Consider the following 14,038-nt stretch of genomic DNA (forward strand, 5'->3'; position numbering starts at 1 on the left):
ATATATATATATATATATATATATATATATATATATGCCTGTATTCTCCCAATAAAGCGACCACTTTTAATGAAACGGTGCTCTTCACAGCTGCACATAGATTATGATAGTGTTAAAATCAAATGTCGGAAAAACCCATGTTATAAGGTTGCGAGAAAATCAGGTACCGATATTTGTGTTTAGTCACTTCATTCAGATCTTGAGAAGAATTTGTTTGCTCGGTTGCTCTCCATAGACCGGCCAGACAATATGGAGTGAGATGGATAGTGAAATTTGTCGACCGTATGGTTCACCTGTGGCCGTCGCGGATATCACAAAGCTAAACCACAGGCTCATGTCGTAAACAACATGCGACATTCAGTCGAGGGTTCCCCGCCCTTACTCGTGTCAGGTGGCCAAGCTGATTGAGATAAGGTCATCAGATTGATTGGTTCCAAAAAATGACAGATCCCATTCATCTAGTCTCGTCAGACGATCGTTGGAACTTGCTCGGATGCCGATAATCGTGGAATAAACATGCGCGTGTGACACGGAGCAATAAATACGATAAGTCAGTGGGTAGAAAACCGGTGTGGAAGGCCAGATGGGACGAGTTTGACTTCTGTCCTTTTCTTCTAAGTTGCTGTTTTTGTTATACGAACATGTCTTTCTTTTAAGAAACTTGCTAGTTTTTCGATCATAGGTCGTGTGTACCTCCGCCCCACTGGATTAGCCAATCTCCAGGGTTAATTCATTAAATGCGTAACTTAATGGATATACAAAAAGCAGGTGATCGAAGACGGAAATTGCGGTTTGCTAACTTCAACCCATTCGTCTTTCTCGAGACGGATGGCTTTATAACTGGGAAGATTACCATAATCCTTAAAGTGCTTAACTTTGGACAGATTAGGCTCAAGATTTCAAGAAGTATCAGAGAGTATCAGGCTTAGCGAGCATTAACCAGGGCCAAATAGATGGTAAACTGAAACGGAAAACCGAGGATTAAGATGCTGTCTGAAAATTTGGCACTCCAACAGATGCTTGATAGTCAGAGACGATAAAAGCCACGAGCTTACAACGGAGGTCTCAGCTATTAACGGCAAATTCACGTTAGTAGACGAAATGAATCGCGAATTAATTTTCTTAAAGTCTGTGCAAATTAAATCCTGACAAAATTTAGGACGCAGAATACGATCTTTGAGACATTTTCCTGTTTGTAGCAGGACTTACGTGTATGGTAACCGCTGGTAACCCGATTGTAATGTTTGAACAAAGGCGCGTAATGTTTGCTTGTTTTTGCTATAGGTCTATCTACAAACAAACGATACCTGTACCAGACCAGGACATACAAAACAGCACTTAAAATGCTAGCTGCTTTGAGCATTCTCCATAAACGTATCTTGTCAAAAAAAGAATGATATACGGCATTTAAGCAGATCTGTAGAATAAACTACGGCTGTGTCATCATGTCTAAGTATAACACTTGTTCCGGAATCATACAATACGCAACAATTATTGGTCTCTTCAAGCATCGAGAAGGAATTCCAGTCGACTACGTATAATTTAGCCAGGATTACCGCTAAAATTCTGGCAATCTTTTCTTTAGTTCACTTTGCAAAGATAAGATTTAAGGTGCACCGTGGAGCCGTTGAATTATTCTTTGATGCTTTTTCCATATGCTGGTTCATTCATAAGTAATATCAGTTTGACATCTGAAGTTGCGTTCCCATTTTTGTCAAAATCATTTCCTCATATATTTTCTCGCACAATAGTTTACGAACATTCACGTGGTTTATCTCGAGTGTGACTTCCGATGATCATCTGTTACAGAAAACTTATTTCTACACAGTAACACACTCGGATTGAAATTGACCCTTTAATGTGAAAAAGGACCTTGCCCTGCAGAGTATTAATTTGTTAAGGCTACACCCAAATGGCCACCGAAACCTAGAGGTTGTACCCAACTAGAGGCTTCGGGTTTGACATTTACGGACATGCATTTGATGTTATTTATCTCTGGATTGCTCAGCTTTCTGTTTCGCGTTCACTGTGTATAATACTGTGATCCAAATCTTGCGCCTCACTTGAACCAGTAGTACTTGGTGGTCCTCCAAAATATCCTGCAATGATCTGCGGGACATTCGAAAACAAAGACCTATGGTACAACAGTCCAGTTCTACCATTGAGATATATCGTTGTTTTTGGTTCAATTATACGTTGTTATTTAGCCACGTAATATTTGGGTGCAGCAAGGCTGTATCAGGAGCGTACCAATATTCGAATGGTAACAGTCGAACAGTTCCATATAGACCTCAGAAGCTGGTTTCCCTGGTTATATTGTTTATACATCATTATCCTGGTTGTCAACCACGGTTAGCAGCAGACTGTTCCTCATCTTACTCTAAGGTTTTCTGCTAATAATACACTACCTTTCCCAAAACGAGCACTACTTGCACTAATCGACGAATTTGGACAACTCAAAATCTGTTGGTTGCTAGAGATCTTTTTGATACACCGCAATGCATTTTGGTCTACTTCAGCAGGACTTTTGNGACAAAAGTTTCCCCAACTGGGTTAAATTTTCCAGACAAGCAAGCCGGTGTGGACCAGCCAGCAAAAGCACATCCTTTTTAATGCACATTGACACAATTCTGCACTTTGGTTTCTGTTAGCCTGCTCGGTAACGGTTGCACTTCTAAGTCAGCAGCGAAAACAATGCTCATCTGAATCCTCATTCGCCTCGCTCAAAGTGGTGTTTGGGCGATTTCTGGAACGCACTCCCTCAAGGTAGTATCGTCTCCAATGAAACACATTGAGTGGGGCTAAGCAGGTTTGTCTGGTTGCCATCCTAACGAAGAGTTTGATTCGACCACAGCTCCACGTGCCCACCTAGCGGTCTTTGCATACTTGCAATACAAATTAAGTGGAGAATTATTATCATTGTTACTAGCATTAATACTGGCATTACAGTTAGTATTATTCCTGATCGTTCGAGAGAGCTGACGGACATCTGGATTAGACAGACCGCCTATTTCCACTTTCTAAATAGCGCGATTGCTTTTCAAACTCAAAATCTCACTTTATCCGGCCAGTGATTATTTATACACAACGGACATTTCTGGACGGTCCACATTTGGATTGGGTAAAGTAGGCTGGCCTAGCCCGAAAAGATTGACGCTACCCGACATTTACTACTTTAATAAAAGTGGGCCAAGAAGTTTACCAGTGAATGCGCATTGCATGTTTCACACAAGACCCCATGCTACTCGTGAAAACTTATCTAGACTCTGTAAAATATTTCAAAGCTAATGCAAACAGAACTATACTTGAAAGAATAGAATGTGATTAGTAGGAACGATCATTCCTCGAAGGATTTAATTAACGCTTCCTTTGATGTTAATATTGGTCCCCCTGGAAAGACTATTCTGGCGTCTGTTTGAAATATATAAAAAACAACAATCCGGAGCGGTTTTTCGTTGTGGAGCATGAGCTTTGGTTTTTCTTGTCTATGTCACTTGGAGTTGGCACTCTTTGTAAACCGTGGACGTTTGATGCTTGGTAAGGCCTAGAAAACTGACGGCCGACAAATTTTATCCCAAGTTTTCAGGCTAACCAGGGACGAACCAAGGCCCCAAGAACAGACAATCCAAACAAAAAGACCAAGTCTTTTGAAGGGACTCAAACGCATAACCTTACTCTTACCGGGTATGTGGTCAACTGGTGAGGCTTTTGTCCAGTTAGCAGGGTCCTAGTTGAAACAAACGGCTCTAGTGTTTCGTGTACGTTATGTGCTTAAGGTTTCAGTAGATCCTCGTCTGACCTAAATCAATTCAAGGGGGCTTTATCACTATAATATTCTTCGCCAGCAATTCTACTCACTGTAGGCTATACAGCAAAGCGCTCAAAAGCTGCTGTACACAACTAGAAACTGTACCCACGGGACATGACTATTCTCACTGTGGAGTGTGAACTTATCCCTTCTTCTGCTCAGCTTACAGGGCACATCAATACCTCAATGCAGTACTGAACTTTCCAGGCGATCTATGCATCTTGGGGTCCCAAAGATGAGTGCTGCACGTGCCCGGAATAAAATCAACGGACTGAACAATCGACCCACGTTTGTGGGTATTCGAGATGATGCTAAATTCACTTGAGGTGGAGGATGAGAATGGCGAATGATTTTGTAATTGCAAAACTGAGTTGGAATACGATGGAGTGCGAGATAGATTGCCTAAGTTATCCCGGCCATTCTGATTGTTTCCAATTTTAGTATTGTGGCCCATCACCTGCGTTTCCTCCCACAGCAACAGGCAAATATCTTCAAGAACTTCATTATTCTAGTGCTTTAAAGTGCATCTGCAACTGCCAGCTTTTGTGCCGGTACCAATCTTTGCAGGAAGATGAACTGATTCAAACTTGCTGTTTTTTTGAAAACTGTCTCAGTTACTTCTCTGTTCTTGGTTATATGATTGTTCATACTAAGCTCAGTGGTATTGTCCAAAACATGGCAACTTCCTCTATAGCGCTTTATCCGGAAAACTTAGCAGGTGTATGATATTTTGAAATGCGTACAGGTCCATCAGACACAGCCTGGCGGAAATTTTAAACAGTTTCGTTCAAATATGCCAATTTTGATTATATATGCGAATATTGATTGGATATGCTTATTGTGTGCCCTGGGGGGGGGACGGTCCGTTTGGGAGAACTGTAAGGTGCTCTTATAAAACAAAAAACAGTAAAGTAAAAACGCGTTACTGTAGTCAGCGCCAGACATCTAACTATGCCACAATTAGATTGGGGAGTGTGCTCCATTTTGGCCCCCCTTCTGAATGGATTTGAAACCAGATTCTGATACTAAGGCTTCAGTAACACTGTTTCATTTGACCTGGGGCATTTACAGTAAATCGAATTCCAGTTCTTTCCGTTCACTGTTACGAATACCATTGTACGAATAAAACTAATCACCTGGCTTTGAGTAAAACTATTGATCATTAGGAAAGCTGAACTGTTCTAAAACATTCCAGTAAAGACACCATGTGGAATGGTCAGAATGTCGTTTGTTTGAGAATCTCACTCATAAGATATTTTTGAAAAATAGTCATCTGGTTGTCGCCAGCCTATCCTCCTGTGCAACTATGGGAGAAATAACAACAAAGAAGCATCGGAAAAATGTATTTCATTGTGATAACTTATAGAACTAATTATTATTTAATCAGTACAGCAATGTTGTTTGTATTTTACCACGTTGTTGCAGGCAGCAACCAAGTTGTACAGATTTATTCTATTAGGTAGCATAACCAAACCGTCCTCTGTAGCCAGCAGGTCATTGGTATTGTTTTCTACATCTTCAGAGCTAGTTGTATTGATTATCCTTGTGGCTTCTGATGCAGATAACGATGTTTTTGGGAACTTCAAAAATTGGTGGTTATGCTAAAATACAAAGTAACGCTTGCGTGTAGGTGAAAATTCTGAAGTACACTGACTTATTAAAATGGTGCTCAGAAAACCACGTAACCACTTGTCATTTAAAATGCAAAATTATCAAGCCCTAGGACAACAGACATTGTCGAATTTACGCTTGTCATTACTGCGCCGCTTAGTGTTTTCGGAAATAAACTGAAGGTATTCACTGTGATTGGAGATCCAGGGTACTTGATCCAGCGCACTTGATAATATTATGGAAGTCAAACTTCCTGAGTTCCTCACCAACCAAGAAACGTAGTACTGTTTCAAACACGTTCTCAAGAGTACTGCGAAACTTTGCCTTTTGAACGGAACAATCTCCACTAACTTTCTGACTGAGACAAGTTGTTTGGGGTTATGGCAGTTATCACGTCCCAACTTTGTGTGTCATCTTTCACTCGCTGTACCTCAGTGTTAGCGTATTGCGTGACTCCTTTGAAGGTGTTTCAGACGTCAAATGGAATATTTTCGCACGGAATAATTTATGTTTCCAGAAAGCATTTTGACGTTTCCCAATGCTTGTTTATGGTCTGCCTGACAAACCGTTCACAAACAGTCGGTCTTGTCGGTGATATGTATTGGAGACACTTTTCCCAGTTGCTTGCACACAAAGACAAAGACAGCAAGTCTGACAAACGGATTACTGATTTGCAGGTATAGACAAAATTCCACATTTCTGACCATCGTTCCGACTCCTACAAAGATTTATCAATTAGTTCGACGACCTGATCTTGCTTGCCTCAATGAAACTTTGAAAGCAATTATAATAACAGACCTGTGGTTCAATCACTCAGACAATCAGCCATACCTTGTCTACCAAAGTTAGTGTCTCACGACCAACATATAACACATTCAGCAAAATATACTCCTGATATGACATCGCTTCAGTTGACCCACTGCTATGCAAGAAAATTCCAGTTGATGGCATATGACTGGATAACCACAGTCTAGATCGACATTTATTCATATATGCACTCTACTACTCGTGGTGTGATATTATTAAAGCCCTATATGCGTCATTCCAGCAGTAGTGCATAATATCAGTGAAATAAGGAAAACGTTTTCTAATCTTAGGATGGGCGAGATGGCCCAAGTGGTTAGAGCGCGAATTTACTGACCGGAAGGTCTGTGGTTCGAACCCGACCTCCGCCTCTCGACTCCCCCTGTCTAGGCTTGAGCAACCTGGCAACCCAGCCCCCGTGCAACCTTCGAGTGCATGGCAGTTAGGCACCGAAAAGATGCTATAGCTGAACGCAACAGTTTGTCCCAGACTGACTCTAACGTATTAAAGTTCCCAAGATATCTTCACTTAATTGATAAGCTTAGCGAAGCTCTGATTGCCAAACGGTGAACTTATAATGATCATGTTGGACTTGTATTCTTCTCTGGGTTGTTAGGCATGCATAAGCTTACTAGTCCACTTTCAAAAGTGTGTACCACACACCCTGCATGAGGGTTTGTTTGTTTGGAACCTATTGACCTTTGCCCAACACTTGAGTTGTTGTACTTTGTTCCAACGTGGACGATATCATGAATATTTTATTTTGTCCAAATGGCTAAATGGCTATCCATAATGGATCTGTTTCTAGTGAACTGAACTATCAGATTTTTCAAAGACGGCATGAGCTATAGCGTCAACGTAGTACCGTCTGCAATACTTAAAAAAAATCGCATCTCGCTTTTATTATGGATCACAATTAGAGCACCTGTTTGGCTATGCCCAGAGTCGAAACCTGAATATTGGATATGCAAATCAGGTACACTACCACTGAGCTGTTAGCACACGCTGTACAAGCTTGAAGCACCCTGTCTGTAGCACTGAGTGCTTGAGCTTGAAAAGCGTATGGGCCGCCAGACGGCTGACAGGACTACCAGATAAGTGTTCTTCTTTCATTGACTAAGTTAGTTGTGTAGTACCAAAGCGCTGCGGATGATTGAAATTTGTTAAATAGTCCTCTGAGATCACTCACGAAGGTTACTGCATTCGACTTAGAACCTTCCATTGAAGCTAGCAACACAAATCATGTTGGTACGAGGGCAACTATTTATTCATACACGATATGTCAGGTGCATCCGGTGTGCGCTGATAAACCACTGTCAACAGGAGGTCCCTCTCTAAGAACTAAGTTCTAAGTCAGGCACGACTGAGGATTCGCATTAACGATCCACTTCCAGAAGAATAACATTCGTTCACAGTGGTTCCTTCTTTGGTAAGGAGTCCTCGAAGTAATCATAAAAGAATACAATGAAGAATGGACTGCGAACATGGTAAAAACATGAATTACTGCCAGTATGACATTGCGCTCATCAACTGAAGATCCACTCAATGTATTAAATGATCTTTTTGATCAGTGAAACTGGTGCGTAATCCTTCGCACTGTTGTTCTGTTTTTTTTTGTGGCTTACAAACCCCGTTGCGGTTTTAAAATGATAAAGGGGCCAACGCTATTCAGAACAAACATGAAGTACTCTCACATCTGGAGTAATGTTATGTCGTTAAGCTTTGAATTAGCATCTATCTGTGATATACTGAGTTGGACTCATGTGGCTTTTACCATAAACAACATGTCAGAAACTTTTTAGGGCGAAACTCTCGGCTTTGGCCCTGTTAGTTGTTACGCAGTTTATTGTAGGTTCCTACTAACCCGATAGATTGCACCATTTTTAGCTGATTCTCTCGAAGACCGTGTTCTAGACAATCATTTCATTTAGGATTCTAACTATCAGTGAGGCGCTAAATAACTAATTAATTTTCCTGGCATAACATAATAACGGGAGCAGTGAATGCTGCCACATTACCGTTTCGACTAATACACTCATTTGGATCTCAATTGTACACACGTAATACACTACTCATAAGGCTGCTGAAAAATCTTCGACAATGTGTCACGATATCTTAAATGTTGTACCAACTGAAACACGAGACAGCTTGGCGCATCCCCTTCAGTTGCTTGAAAACACCATAAACGAGAGATTCAGCACGATTCCAGATAAATCTCCGATCAAAACCAAATTGATGTGCAAATGAGTGTATTTGTTGAAATCTGTCCAGTTTGGGTTCAAGTAGAACATAAGGCTGACGGACATCCCAGGATTGCGCCTACCTGACGGGTCCCAAGAAGGGTGAAACAAGTCGTGGGCTGCCTAAGAGTTTTCAGCAGTCTTGTGAATGGTGTGCAACGTCTACACAATGCCATACTACTACTTTTCTCTTTTTCTCATCCTGCCTGTCAAGGAGTTGTGGTTAGCAATGTTGTGGAATATAGATAGCTCGGGTGCGCTGTTTGGTTGTTGATCTATTCGTCGAGCTTGGCAGATGGATTGCATACATTTCATCACCAATCGTGGTGGCATCGTCAGTGCAGGGTTGTAGTTTCAAACGAGAAGAATGTAAGATTATGAAAGGCAGAAGGAACTTTGTCAATCTACCACTTACACAGAGTAAGTTTATATAAAGCTACAGAGAACATCATGATACTGAGGACACTGGACTTTTTGAGCACAGATTACAGGCTTGGATCGAATAAATGGTATTGTTTCAAAAAGCTGCAGTATATGTGGTTGGCTGATTCCTGTCATTGCCTTGGAATATAATCGAAGTTCAACTGCCTGACTTGTATGAGGTAAATCTCCCATGATTGACAATTTGGTTCTCATTTCATTGAAAAGTAAATTAGGGTCAGCTAGCATTGCATCGGGCTACTTTGCTAAATGCTCCTTTGCTTGTGGCCTCATACATATGTCAATTCTAACAATGTATGCATGTCTCACCGTAATTGAAAGCAAACCGATGAACGTGAGAATTGTGGTTAAAACCGTCATTAGAGTTTCCTTGTGCGATCCTGGCATAACTTCGCTATATGCTTTCGAATACAGCCGTCTTATTACATATAGAGCCAGAGTAAAGGTCCTTTAAAGCCAACTGAAGCAAGGTCAGGGTGTAGGGTACCTCTAAGTAGATAGGTGTTCTCGTTACCATGAGGTGTGTTTCTTCTTTCAGTGAAACAGTCGGAATGGTTGTCTGATAACAGTGCACTTTAGTGGTTCGATTTCTTTAGGTAGTCTTTCTGGAGTGCAGACAGACATTGCTCCACCAACTGGGGTTTGGAGCACGAGGCGTTTGTACTGCAGTTTTATTACCACGTAGGCCTTCCGTAAGCGAAGCGGAACATATGACAGCGTATTAGTATCACAGAGACCGTGTGTACTTACCTATGGCCTAGTTAAATCCAATTTGAAGGACAATTTTAGGGTATTCAAAGTAAATGCAAATGACTCCGTGGTTTATTTGAACGAGTTTAGCTCTTGAGTTATGGCGGTATAACCGGTTTTGTGACAAATTTATGGACTGTGGGTCCCGTTGTTGTTGATGCGTTGGAGCACGATGTTAACTCAGCTCGCTTTCATTCGTTTAGAAAACGCCCGAAAAGTTGATCACACTTTATGGAAGCAGATTTTAAACAACTATTTTACCAACCTGTGGAGATGAGCTTCAGCACCGTCGAGACCAGCAACTGCTTTAAACTCAAACTAACGGATGTCAATAATCGCTTACCTTCATTGCTAACATAGCAGATTAACTCTGTCAGAACCGTGTGCGAAACCGCTGTGAAAGCTGTAGAATAATGGGGATCTCATATTACCCAAACCAGTCAATGGATTTGGGGCTGTCACGTCGAGCAGCGGTTTGATTTTCAAAAAGCAAACTGTTCACAAGATTGCTGAAAACTCTTCAACAACCTTGTGAGCAGTTTCCTTTATGAAAATATACTGCGATATGTCGAATATCGTGCCAACTGAAACATGAGGTGGCCTTTGTGCAGCACATTCAGTTGTAGAATATCATAAACGATAGATTCAGTTGAGTTTCTCGTGAAAACCAAATTGATTAGCAAATGAGTGTATTTCTCGACAGCGGTTTGGTTATTCATAATCAAAGCGATCTCACTCGACACCTTTACGTGTTTTCCGGACAGTTAGTCTGACGTTAGGTCCACAATGGAGAAGTGGAGTATTCTTGAGTGGCATATTCATTCATTACACGGTTATTCCTCGGAATGATTTTCCTTCAAGACCGTGGCCCAAGACGCGGTCAATCACGTAGATAACTTCCTCAGAGCAATATTGAGTACTTGAACCACTGTATGCTCAGAACGACTTGAGCAACATTCCGAGAGGGGTTATGACCTTGTTGTTTGGTTCTATATGTATTGTGTTACTGACCTTTCATTTATTTTAATAAGTAAATGTTCGTGATTAAAAAGATGGTGTATTTTGATGGGATCTTCAGGGAACATGGTTTATTCTTCTTGTGGGCTCCGGTATATCACTCTTGTGACATAGTCCTGATCATCTGAGTGAGTGATCTGGGGATGGAGTTCGTCTGCAGGAAATCGTGGATAAAAGCACGCCACAGCAGCACTTGTGTATCGACAGCACCCCATACAGTAATAACATCCCGCGGAATTCTTTTGTTAATAGAATTTTGACTTTTGAGTTTGTTTAAATCACCTTTTTGAATATTATTTTTATAGACCGTTGCTAGGCGATTTTCGAGCGCACTCATTCCTGACCGGACTACCAGTCCTGAGTTCTGTCAGAGGCGTGTCAGATGAGCTCGGGTCTGAAGTAGAAACTTGGTAAGTATTCATCACAGGGCCGGTCCGATTTTAAAACCACCACTAAAGCACGCATATGCTTTGCTCAGCACATCCGCCATTCCTGAGAAACACTGAACAGTTTATAGCACACATTGCCATCATATAACGTTGATGTACTCTAGGCCGCCAAATACACACTGCAATAAAAAGCTCGCCATTAGCGTTAGCCAACAAAATCATTCCACAAATTGGAGAGCCACCCGTGGTTGACTGACTGGAATATTTTGTCCTGGGTTTACCATTTTTGGGATGGCTCTTTTGCGTAAAATCGCTGAGCGAAATTTTCAACTGTAGTTTCTTTCTGTCAGCAAACTAATCCATACTGAAAAAAAAACAAAAAGTACTGGACAGTTGTTCCGTTCTCGTTGGGATCCATCGTCTAACACGTCTCATAAAACTCAAAGAGTTTCGAGTCCGCTAACCTCCAGTCAGTGATTGAACACCCAACCATTCGATAGAAGTGGCTGAACAGCAGTAAGTTTAGCCCTCAAGCAAACACATATAGCGCTGCTTATTTTTCAATCATAGAAGCCACACAAAGTGGTCAGGTATATTCTGGCTCATCGAGTGCTGACTTCTCAGAGAAAATTTTACTCACATGTGAAGTTCTTCTCCTCTGAGCCGCTTGTAGATTAAGTTCTGTTTGAGGAAATTCGGTAAGCCTCAATAAATATCTCACCATGTCAGTAAATTACAACTGCCTCGGCGAATACCAGTGTAACGGTGATACTACTGATGGGGAGGCACGCGTGTAGTATGTGTTGTTCGTAGAATTTCGCTTTGCGTCTATTGAAAAAGGGAGATCTTTTGCGGAATTCGTGGAGCCACTTTGTAACATCTGCTTGGATTTGACCGACGAATGAGTGGAGCCAATGAGTCAAAAGTACCTCATATCTAAATCCCTGTCACAATCAAACAGCATAGCTGAGTTCGAGTACAAAACCAATTGTCTCTGATGTAGCAACCGGCTCAGAATACCAAACCTCAGTTTTCATCCTCGTGGGCAATAAAATGGAAAAAAATCAGTTCATCCAAAATCTACTTGAGCGCGGTGTGTCACGCGCACACAACATCTAAACTTTTTATTCCTACCCTCAGTTAATCGGGATTCCTACGCTGATGCACCAGTTAGAGCTAATACGGAACATAAAAATAGAGGTCTCTCCTAGGCTCGGTTCTAACCATCATGAAGCATAATTCAGCGTCCCCATAAACTAGCATTTTTCCTAAGCGGAGCACTTTTCCTTATCCTGTGAATGTTACGTGGCTGAAAGTTGTCGTGACTTATCTGCTGGACTCCCAGTGCTGGTACAGGCTCACCTGGTGGCATATTTCACAGATCTATTCAGAACATGTCACTTGCACTTAATATGCATTTTTTACTATGTACTAGGCTTTGATGTTAACGTACTTTCTGAAATGAGTATTGATTTGAAGGGGTAAGTGTCAGCATTCACGTCCTTCGATTCCTCCCCTGAGAATCTGTAATTTCCCCATGGTTGTGCGGTCGTTTAGCCTGCCTTGTGGGCGATCCGGTCGTTCCCTAATGACTTATCAACCAGTGTCTCAGATGGGGTTTACGCCACTAGTATACCACCCCTTATTGTATTTCATATCATGTAGTATCATATTACACGTAGTTCAAAGCTGTGAATGATGCACAAACGATGTACGTCGCTATCCGGTGATCAGGTTTGATTCATATTATTTAGTAGCATATAAAAGGTGGGGTTGTGTTCTAAGGATCCAAAGAAGTTCCTGTTTATTTGTGTATTTCATCTAACTATGCCTTTTAAAGACCGTTCCATGTATCAATCCGGCTGGTGTTCAAGCTATGCACGTGTTTCAACCAGTTGTTATTCTGGGGTCTGGTGATGACCCTTCAGAGACATGCTCCTTGTTTCAAAAATCATCAGTTAGACGCCATCTCAAATTGCACAACTAAATACCGACTACGATACATCCGCGTGTTGTAAGCTGCGATGATGTGGACTTAGGGCTTGTGTAAAACTCTCGATAATGACAATCTTGCTATTAGTGCTTTTCTTAATGACACGCTGTTTCATTTGAAGGCTGCTTACTTCAAATGATCTTACGGTTCTTGAGCCGATAACATTCAAGTATAAGCTGAATAAAGATTGCTGGACGACCTGAGCTTTGTAATGCTGGGCTGTGGGCAATTGATTTTCAGCAGGTTTAGAACGATTCAGCCTAATGGATTATCGGATTAGGCTAGCCACATCAACTTCAACTTGGAATCTGAAAAACCCTATAAAATATCATTATTTGTGCCGATTTCTTTTCAGCCCATTCCAATAACTAGACCAAAACCCACTAAGCACTCCACGAAACTGCTCTAAGTATCTCCGAAACCCGAGGTTGAAAACAACAGCGCAACTACACGCTCTGTATCGTTGGAGTAAAATTGTTCGGATGGATGATTGGCTTGATTAACCCCAGGGGATGAGAAGCGTAATCTGGACCGGTCATTTCGACTTTGGTTTGAGATTAGGCATAGGTTTCAATTAGCAAGCTTTTGTGCACTTCCGAGTGAGATTCGAGGGAAGGAAATTTAATTTATTACATACCAGATTTAGTTTCCACATAGACAGTAGGTGGTTTTCGCTAAGCATTCACTTAGGTTTCAAAAATGCGAAATAAAAAGAACGAGAAAATAACATAATCAAGCTTTGAAACCGCACAGGCAAGCCATGATTGGCAGTATAAGTAATCCGAGTTAAAACAAGGTAAGTCGTATTAAACCATTTGCTATTTGAATTTTCAGGCCGCCATCGCTTTTCTGTGCATACAAAATATAAAAAAATTATGAAAGAATTGCTCAAAAATTGTCTGGGTTCATTCGTTCCGTTCTTGCAACATTCTACTGCCAAATGTGAATGTACCCTTAATAATAGAAAGCAGGGGACCCCTGAGGA

Source organism: Opisthorchis viverrini (genome assembly GCF_000715545.1).
Source record: "Opisthorchis viverrini unplaced genomic scaffold opera_v5_146, whole genome shotgun sequence".
NCBI classification, from domain to species: domain Eukaryota; kingdom Metazoa; phylum Platyhelminthes; class Trematoda; order Opisthorchiida; family Opisthorchiidae; genus Opisthorchis; species Opisthorchis viverrini.